Source organism: Callorhinus ursinus, unplaced genomic scaffold (assembly GCF_003265705.2).
Source record: "Callorhinus ursinus isolate GAN/ISIS: 27379988/994484 unplaced genomic scaffold, GSC_fseal_2.0 scaffold72, whole genome shotgun sequence".
Lineage (NCBI taxonomy): Eukaryota > Metazoa > Chordata > Mammalia > Carnivora > Otariidae > Callorhinus > Callorhinus ursinus.
The window spans coordinates 2,181,986-2,190,300 of NW_027397134.1; the positions used below are offsets into that span (position 1 = coordinate 2,181,986).

Below are 8,315 nucleotides of genomic sequence, written 5' to 3' on the forward strand. Positions count from 1 at the left end.
TTGGGGGTGGGGGAGTGGGGGGCGGGTGGTCAGCAGGGAGGCTACGCGATGGGGGTGAGCTGGACGGGACAAACCTGACTGGTGCCCCGTAGAGCTCATGCCCAGAAGGAAATGTGCTGTCACAGTGGGAGGGGGGCGGGGGGGGGGGGCAGGTAGAGGCACAAGGTGAATAGGATCCAGGAAAATTCACTTCCTTCACTCAGCCCTGCAAAAAGGGCCTCAGGGAAGGCTTCTGGAAGAGCATGAGCTTGTCCAGCTTTGGGGACGGTCACCGAAGGGTGCAGAGCAAAAGGGACATGTGAGCCGGCTCTTGATTGTTGGGCCACCAGACAGAGAAGAGGAAGGTGCTCTTAGCTGGGGGAAACTGAGGGAGTCAAGGCCAGGCCATCTGAGAGGCCTTCAGGTGGCTTTGAGTGGGAGGGAGGCGAGGGGCACAGTTTTCCCTGTGGTGACGGCCACTGCGCCCTCCTCAGGCAGGCGGTGGGGCACTGTGGTTGGAGCAGGAGACTCAGGGTCAGGCCTCCTGGGGGTGAACCTCTGCTCCACCCCTTGCCGGGGCCCGGGCTTTGAGAACCATGGGCCTAGCGCATGCAAAAGGCTGAACGGATTGCCCAGAACCTGGCGCGGTTCTCTCAAGATTACAGCTCTGCTCATGCTATTCCAGAAATAATCGCGGTGATAACATTCCTCTTCCAGTTAGAATTTCTGGCCGTGCAGACTCTGGAATTTGATTCCAACCCTTGTGTTTTGCCAGCCCCAGGCCCCCCAGCTGGTGGCAGCCCCTGACCCCCCCCCCCAGGATACCCCCCAGCTGGACTAGCGCTAGCACCCCTAGCTCTGACCTCCCAGGCAAGGAGGAGGCAAAACAATTAGCTGCTGGGGAGAGGTGAACTGGTCTCAGGCCCCAGCCCCTCCCACCGGCCTCCCCCTCCCCTCACTGTCGCCCTTAACCTCCTGCTCCCCCACAGCCCAAAGACCTCTGAAAAGAAATCTGAGCTGTCTCTTTTATCTCTTTTAAATCCTTTTGTCCTGCCCAGGGTGGGGTTGTCATCAGAACCGTCCCCAGTGCCCAGACAGGCTCAGAGACCCTTTCCTGAACCCATCCCCGGGGCTCCCTCCTTTCCTAAGGGAGCAATGTGCCAACCAGTAAGGAGATTCAGACAATCACATTTCCCCCCAGGGCAAAGGCCAGCTTGCTGGGGCTGCACACGACATTCTGGGCCACAGGTAACAAACTCCGGAGGCTCTGGGCCAACAAGGAAGGGAAAATGCATGAAGAGGACAGAGTGTAATATAATAGGGAGGAGTGTGGACTATGGCAAACTAGAAAGCAGCCCTGTCTGTAGGAGGCTAGTCAGCTCCAGCTGGTTATCGCCATGCAGGAATATGAACCCAGAAGGCCCACTTCTTTGTTCGTTCTTTGAGAGAAGCTGAACATTTAGATTCTTTCTTTCTTTTCTTTCTTTCTTTTTTTGACTTTTCGAACCCGACAATGACTAAATGAAAAGTATCTGAGGACTGCATTTGGCCAGTAAGGCAGTAGGTATGACCCCATTCCAGGGCAGTGTGTCCTGCAAACCAGGAATCTCACAAAACAGTCCCTGATTAAAGGGTCCCCTGGTCAAAATGGCTGGGCCACAAGGCATTCTTAATCCCCTCCAGGAGCTCCAGCGTACATTAGCATATTAAAGGCTCTGAAAAGTTCTGCCCAGAAAGAGGCCTGATTAACTCTGTGAAGCTCAGGAGGGCTCTGTGCTCCCCAGTACCTCTCTCAAGCCGTAGCCCCTCCTGGGGCTGTGCCCTCTGCCATGGGCTCACCATTGAAACGTTCACAAGCTCCCTGAAGTCCATCTAAGTCCTGAGTTAGAACCTTCTTTCATCCGCTGATCCAACAATAGTTGAAGACCATTCTGGGCCAGGCATGGTGACATGACAGGCATGTGCCCCTGCCGTGCCTGGTGGGGCCCACAGCTGAAGGCCCCTTTGTCTAGGATTGCTGCCACCAGCAAGCCCAGCCTTCCCACCACAGAGCATGAGTGCACATATAAAGCCCCCAGTCAAAAGCAGGGGCTGATGGAAAGTCACAAAGACCTGGGCCCCAGCCCGGTGTCGTCGAGAACGCACTGTGAGACTTTAGATTTCATGAAGAACGTAAACAAGAGACTGAATGATGTTGGGAAACCTACTTTTGATGGGGTGGTCACAGGAGGTCTCTCTAAGGAGATGGCATTTATACTGAGACCTCAGGGCAGGAAGAAAATAACTGTGACAAAGCTTTGCAGGTGGAGGGCACTGCATGGGCAAGGGCCCTGAGGCAGGGAAGAGCAATGATCACAGAGGGGGTGGCAGAGATGAGATTGGAGAGGTCAGAAGGGCCTAACGCACGCAGTGGCTGTGGGCTGTATGTATGGGTTATAGCTACTGCTGTGTAACAAACAGCTCCTAGGCTCGATGTTATGTGAGAACTACCATTTATGATTATAGTTCACAATTCTAGGGGTAGGCTGGGAGCTGAAGGTGCTTTGCCCTACATGTCCCTCGTCCTCCCCCTGGGACCAGATGGCTAGTGTGGACACGTCCTCACAGAAAGGTGAAACACAAGAGAAAGCATCAAGGCTTCCCGAGGCCCGGTGTTGGAATCGGCATGCTGTCCCTTCTTCGTTCTATTGACCAAAGCAAGTCACGTGGCCAGCTTCCAGGACAGAGAGTGACCTCCCACCGACAGAGAGAACAGCACAAGAGAGGGAGGGGTGGTGGCCCACAAGGTGGAGACAAGTAGATGAATTCCAGAACCATTTAGGGACAGAATCAACAGCAAGGGTGCCAAAGGATGATGTGGAAGGAGTAAGGGATAGGACAGAATCAAGCTTGGCTTCTGAATTTCTCCCAGAGTGGTGCTGTAGGGGAAGAGCGAGGGAGGCAGGAGAGAGTAGGCGTGGGGACCCACCCCAGCTGGCTCTGTCCCCGGGCTTCCTCGTCCGCACCACACACCCCCCTGCCCCAGGCTAGCCCAGGCCCCTCTTCACCCCCCCCGCCCCGCCAGCCAGAGCCCAAGCTTCTTGCGCCCGTGCACAGTGAAGACCAGACAGCCCTGCTGTGATATACGACCCCCATAGCTCACAGCCCGACTGCCACTGGGATGATGTGTTGTTACCATCCATCACCCGCCTGACGGGCACCCAGCACCAGAATTCGGCAGCTGCCCTTCAACGGGACACTTAATTATAAAGGCCTGAAATTTTTCCCCACCGGCCTGGGAAATAAAGGCTTTGTTTACCAACGGCCAGTTGGGAGGCTCCCAGGGGAGAGCCGATAGATCAGGGCAGCCTGGCAGGAGCAGTCGCGAACCCTGCAGCCTGGTGGGGGGCCGGAGGCTTCCGGGGAGCTGTTGCCCCAACCCCCAACGCCACCCCAAGCCCTGCCCTCCCATTCTTCATGGGACTATCGATCCCCGAAGCACTAAGTCATCCCCACACCTGGGCGGCATTTGAATTTGCTGAAAGCCAACGTCAGGGCTGCAGAGCGCTTGGTTCCATGCCTGGGCCCCTCTTCTGGGTCTGCTAGCCCCTCCGAAACTTGCTGGGGCTCGTGGATCACGGGGGTGGTGAGCAGGCCTAGCAGCAAGTCGAGGAAACCAACTCAGTGTCCCTGCTCTAAGGGATCCAGGTTCGCCTTAGCTCTTTGGTTCTCAAAGTGTGGTCCCCGGACCAGCAGCATCAGCCTCACCCTGGGACTGGTTAGAAATGCTCATATGTGGGCCCCATCCCTGACCTAGCGAGTCAGCAGTTCACTGCTGGGGGTGAGCCCAGCGATCTGTGCTTCAGCAAGCCGTCCAGGGGATTCTGACACTCGCAGGGCTGTGAGAACCACTGGCTAGTTAACTCCCAGCCTCTCCTTTTGCCTCTAAGCCATGGAAGCTCCAGAGAAGGGAGCCTGGCTTGCCTCAGCTGATCCAGAAAGCAGGGACAGCAGGGACACTGGACCCAGGCCTTCACACTCCCCAGGTCTATGATGGTTGAATCTTTCCGAGCCTCGATTTTCTCTTCTGTATAATGGAGGTAGGAATGCTAACCTTGTAACCTGCGGTCAGGGCTAAATGAAGAATTCCCCTCGTAGCTAGAAGATGCTGGACACCGGTAGGCTCTTTTCTGCGTCTCCCTACATGGAGGGGGCATTACCATTCCCCCCACATGCACATAGGGGGCCTCCCCGGCATCCCGAGGACCCACCTGCTGCAGGAAACTGATCAGTCCTTGCTGATACCGAGGCCAGGCCCTGAAAGATTCTTCCCAGGGTCCCTTCTGCTCACCTGCCGGCCTCATTCCTGGGCTTTGGAAATTGGGGAGGGTGTGGCGAGGAGGACTCTTAGAAGTGCAGAGGGGCAGCAATGAGAAGGCATCCGGTGCACCTCCCAGGCACCTCCAGGAGACAGTGTCCAGAGCCTTCACTTTCTGGCCTCACAGCACTTCATATACACAGGACCACCGTGGGCTAATCCTCACAGTCCCCATCTCTGGCTCCTTAACCCGATCTTGAGTGGAAGGGCATGATCCCACAGCCTATAGGCACCAGAGCTAGGGCTCGAACCCAGGTCTGTCTGGCTCCCTGACCTCTGGGAGCTGTCAGCCCCCTGGAACAGGTGCTGAGGGAGGAGGGATGCAGAAGAGGGTTGAACTTGATCTTTGCCAGATGATAGGTCCAGGAAACATCCTCTCCAGATCTAATCTCAGGGTGTAGGGAGATCATGGTCAGAGTGGACTGGGGAGGGCTCTGTAAGCCATCAAGTGGCACACAGGTTTCTGTGGAAAGACCAGCCCCTGGGCAGCCTTAAAGGGGTGACCCTCCCCTGGGACTCAGTTTCCCCCATTGTACCACCCGAGGATTGGACAAAGTGACCCTGTAAGTCTCCTCCAGCCCCAAGCCTCTATATCTATGAGTCCTTTTGTATGGTGACAACAACCGGACACCATCTACAAGGTGCCTGGCACATAGCAGGTGCCCATGAAGTAAAGAAACCTTCAGACAGTGATTGCCCCAAGTCACAGAGCAGGTCAGGATCAGAGCCCAGGCTGGCCAGCCTCCATCCCCTCTCTCCCTTCCGCTCCCCCTGCTGCCTCCCACCAGAAATGCCATCTTCATCTTGTCTTTTGGTACCCAGTCACCAGGGAACCCCCTCTTTAGCAGCAGCTGGCTTCTTGAGCACAGAAAGGTCAGCTGCCTCGTGAAGGAAGTGGCTGCAAAACATCAACTTTTCACCAACAGCAGGATCTTAATGATCCGTGCTGTTGATCTGCCCCTGCTCCCCACTCCCAGGCTTGGGAAACACCCCAGACCCTCCAGAAGCCCGTTGAGTGGGGACTGAGAGGGACCAAATTTCTGCGCACAGCCCTACTGTCACAAACCCTCCAAACCCAGACAAGGATACTCAAAGCGGCTGCTGGATAGAGAAGTGGGAATGAGAGCCAGTGGCTAGCACAGAGCATAGTGAGCATTTCACCAACCTTTGCAGGGAGGGGGTGAGAAGGTAGGAGGGAGAAGATGATTCTGAGGGCTTGGTCCTTGGGTTGGCCCCCTTCTATCAGGTAGCACTCTTGCTATGGGCATTACAGAAAACCAAATTCAAATTGTTCTTAAGCAAAAAAAAAAAGAAAAAAAGAAAAAAAAAAGGACAGAGAAGGAATATACAAGGGAATGTGGGGAGAATGATGCAACAATACTATATCCTGACTGTGGCAGACGTTACATGACTCTATGTGCTTGTGGAAGTGCATAGAACTGTGCCCTAAAGAATGGAAGCTTGGCTGCAAGTAAGTTCTACCTCAATAAACTTTACCCTTCTTTTAAAACAGAAAGAAATTGATTAACGTATATATTGAAGTATCCAGGGTTCGTTGCTTTCAGGCACGGCTTGATCCAGCAACTCAATGTCTCCAAGTTCCCAGTTTCTCCATCTCCCCATTCTGCCTTCTGTAGTGCCTGCTTCTCTCTCACTTCTCTCTCTGTCAGCTGCGTCCAGCAGCTCCAAAGTGCCCCCCCCAATAAGATACCCAGAAGTTTCAGGGTCTCTTGACCTGGTAGAAATCTGGCCACCTCCTGCCAAGCAATTACTTCCTCACTCCTCAACCTCAAGTAGGAGAGAGAGGAAGTGCCTCATTTCTGGAAGCTCCAGGAAACACCTCCTTGCATCTCATTGGCTCTTGGTGGGCTCCCCCAGAATCTACCCCTGAACCGATCACTATGGCTGGGGATGGAAAAGGCTGATGGGTTTAAACCATTCAGGGGCCTACCTGGGGTGGAGGGGGGAGTTCAAAACTACCCCCACAGAGCTGAGAATGCAAGAAGGGAGGAACCCCCGAAGCAACACCAAACAGGCCTGGGAAGAAGAGAAAAACAAATACCCATTACTTCCCCACTTGGGAAACTCTCCACCTGTTACTCATGGAAGTGCCTCCCCTCCCTAGCAAACATGTCACGTACTGTCCTCCACAGGGACCCTTCCCAGCCTCACTTCCCCATGCATTTGGAGTACACTCAACCAACCATCACTGCCAACTTGTCAGAGAAGTCAGAACCCAGGCCCCATCAGCAGGGCTGGAGCGATTTAATCAACAGCACTTGTGCTGACGTGCTCCCCACCCCCACGTGCCCACACACACCCCCTCCCGGCAGCCCCCCGCTTCATTCCAGGGAACCGTGGGACCTGGCAACTGCTCTAAGGGAAGGAGGTGGCTTGTGGCTGAGGGATGGAGGAGGCTCACAACCCACAGGGATTTCAGACCTCACACTGTGCCCCTCAAAGGCACCACCCAGTGAAAAGCAGAGAAACTGAGTCTTTGAGCCCTGAAAGACATCCAGCAAGATTGGTGTGGAAAGATGCCAGGCCTGGAATCACAGCCGTCTGGCCTCCAGTCTGTCATCCACAGCCTCCTGGCTGTGTGTTTCTGAGCAAATCACTTCACTCCTCTGACCACCAGAGTCTTTGCAAACTGAGAATGAAGATGTCTCCCCATGGAGTTGATCCAAAGCAGAATGGGGGTGGCCACCCACATGGATTCCAACTCTCACCATTGATGTGGGTCATTTGTTACATTTCAGGTACAAAGCATGTTAATGACCCATGCTTCTCTCTGCTCTGCTTCAAGAGAAAATTTTGACTAACTATTCTACTCTCTTAGTTTGGATTCCCCCAGAAGCAGGCCTCCAGATGAATGGTTCCTTGGTATGTCCAGGAACGCCTAATCAGGGAGAGGCACAATGAGTGAAGAAGCAGCCTTACAAGATGTGTTATCCGAGTCAGTTACAATCGTGGGCAACTGGGGCTCAACCTCACTGGGAAGCATCAGTAGATTCAACAGAACGCTCACCTCAGAGTTATTCCACTGAAGAAGGGAGGGAGCTGGGGTATTGATACACCCACTCCCATCTGTTAGTGGTTGAGGGCTTCCTTAGAGTGTTAATTCCCATCCCCTTCCTGCCTGCCCCTTCGGAAGGAAGAGCAAGTTCTGGTGGCCAGACAAACCCTCAGACACAGAGCTGTTGGTGTTGGCCATTGGGTGGGGCTGGTTTGCCCAGAAACGCTTAGCTCAAGAGATACGGGCAGAGCCCCAATGCATGCATGCCACACCCTCTTTTCCTTCTCCAGGTGGAGAAATGTTTTGTTTTTTTTTTATCTTCTTCAAGACCCAGCTCAGAGCGTAACTTCCGCTGTAAAACCTCCAAATCCCCCAAGGAGAACTGGAATGTGCCTTCTTGCTGCAATGTTATCTTATCTCTATCGTGAACATTGTTTTCATTCACTTCCCAGACGTTTCTTCAGAGGTGGCTACGTGCTAGGTACTGTGCGGGTCTCTGATTATGCGGCACTGTAAGTGCTCCTGACCTACCTGTGAGCACTAGACCATGAGGTCTCTGCAGGCCGGGTGTGCCAAGTTCATTTCTGCGTCCCCAGTGCCTAGCACATACTAAACACTCAGTAAGTCTCTGCTGATTGGAACTTCAAGGTAAAAGCAAATCTGATGGTACAGGAAAAGCACTTGGCTGGGTACGGAACCTGCCAAAATAAAAGTTCTGAAAAAACCGTAGTTAATGTGTGGGTACAAGCTGCGTGAGTCCCTCTGGAATACATGGTCTCACCAATCGGCACCCACCTCTCCCCAGGCGCTGCAGTCGGCAGAGCCTACATTGTCTCGGGAGACCCCAGCACACAAGAACCGTCTAAAATTAGACCTGCCCCTGCTGGTGCTTAAAATTAGAAGGACTTTGCATTCCAAGATGCCAACAGGTGCCGAGCAACAGTTCACGGACTAAAATAAATC

The 8,315-nt window shown here is 53.9% G+C and overlaps 1 long non-coding RNA gene across 1 annotated transcript in view; it reads right to left on the reverse strand.

The window, feature by feature from the left end:
• LOC141371465 (uncharacterized) overlaps positions 1 to 8,040 on the reverse strand; it is a 15,624-nt gene extending 7,584 nt beyond the window's left edge. Inside the window, exons 1-2 of the long non-coding RNA XR_012376428.1 lie at positions 7,884 to 8,040; positions 6,288 to 6,373 (exon numbers count right to left, since the gene is read on the reverse strand). This is a non-coding gene — a long non-coding RNA (uncharacterized lncRNA). The remainder of the gene's footprint in view (positions 1 to 6,287; positions 6,374 to 7,883) is intronic.
• Positions 8,041 to 8,315: the final 275 nt, after the last annotated feature.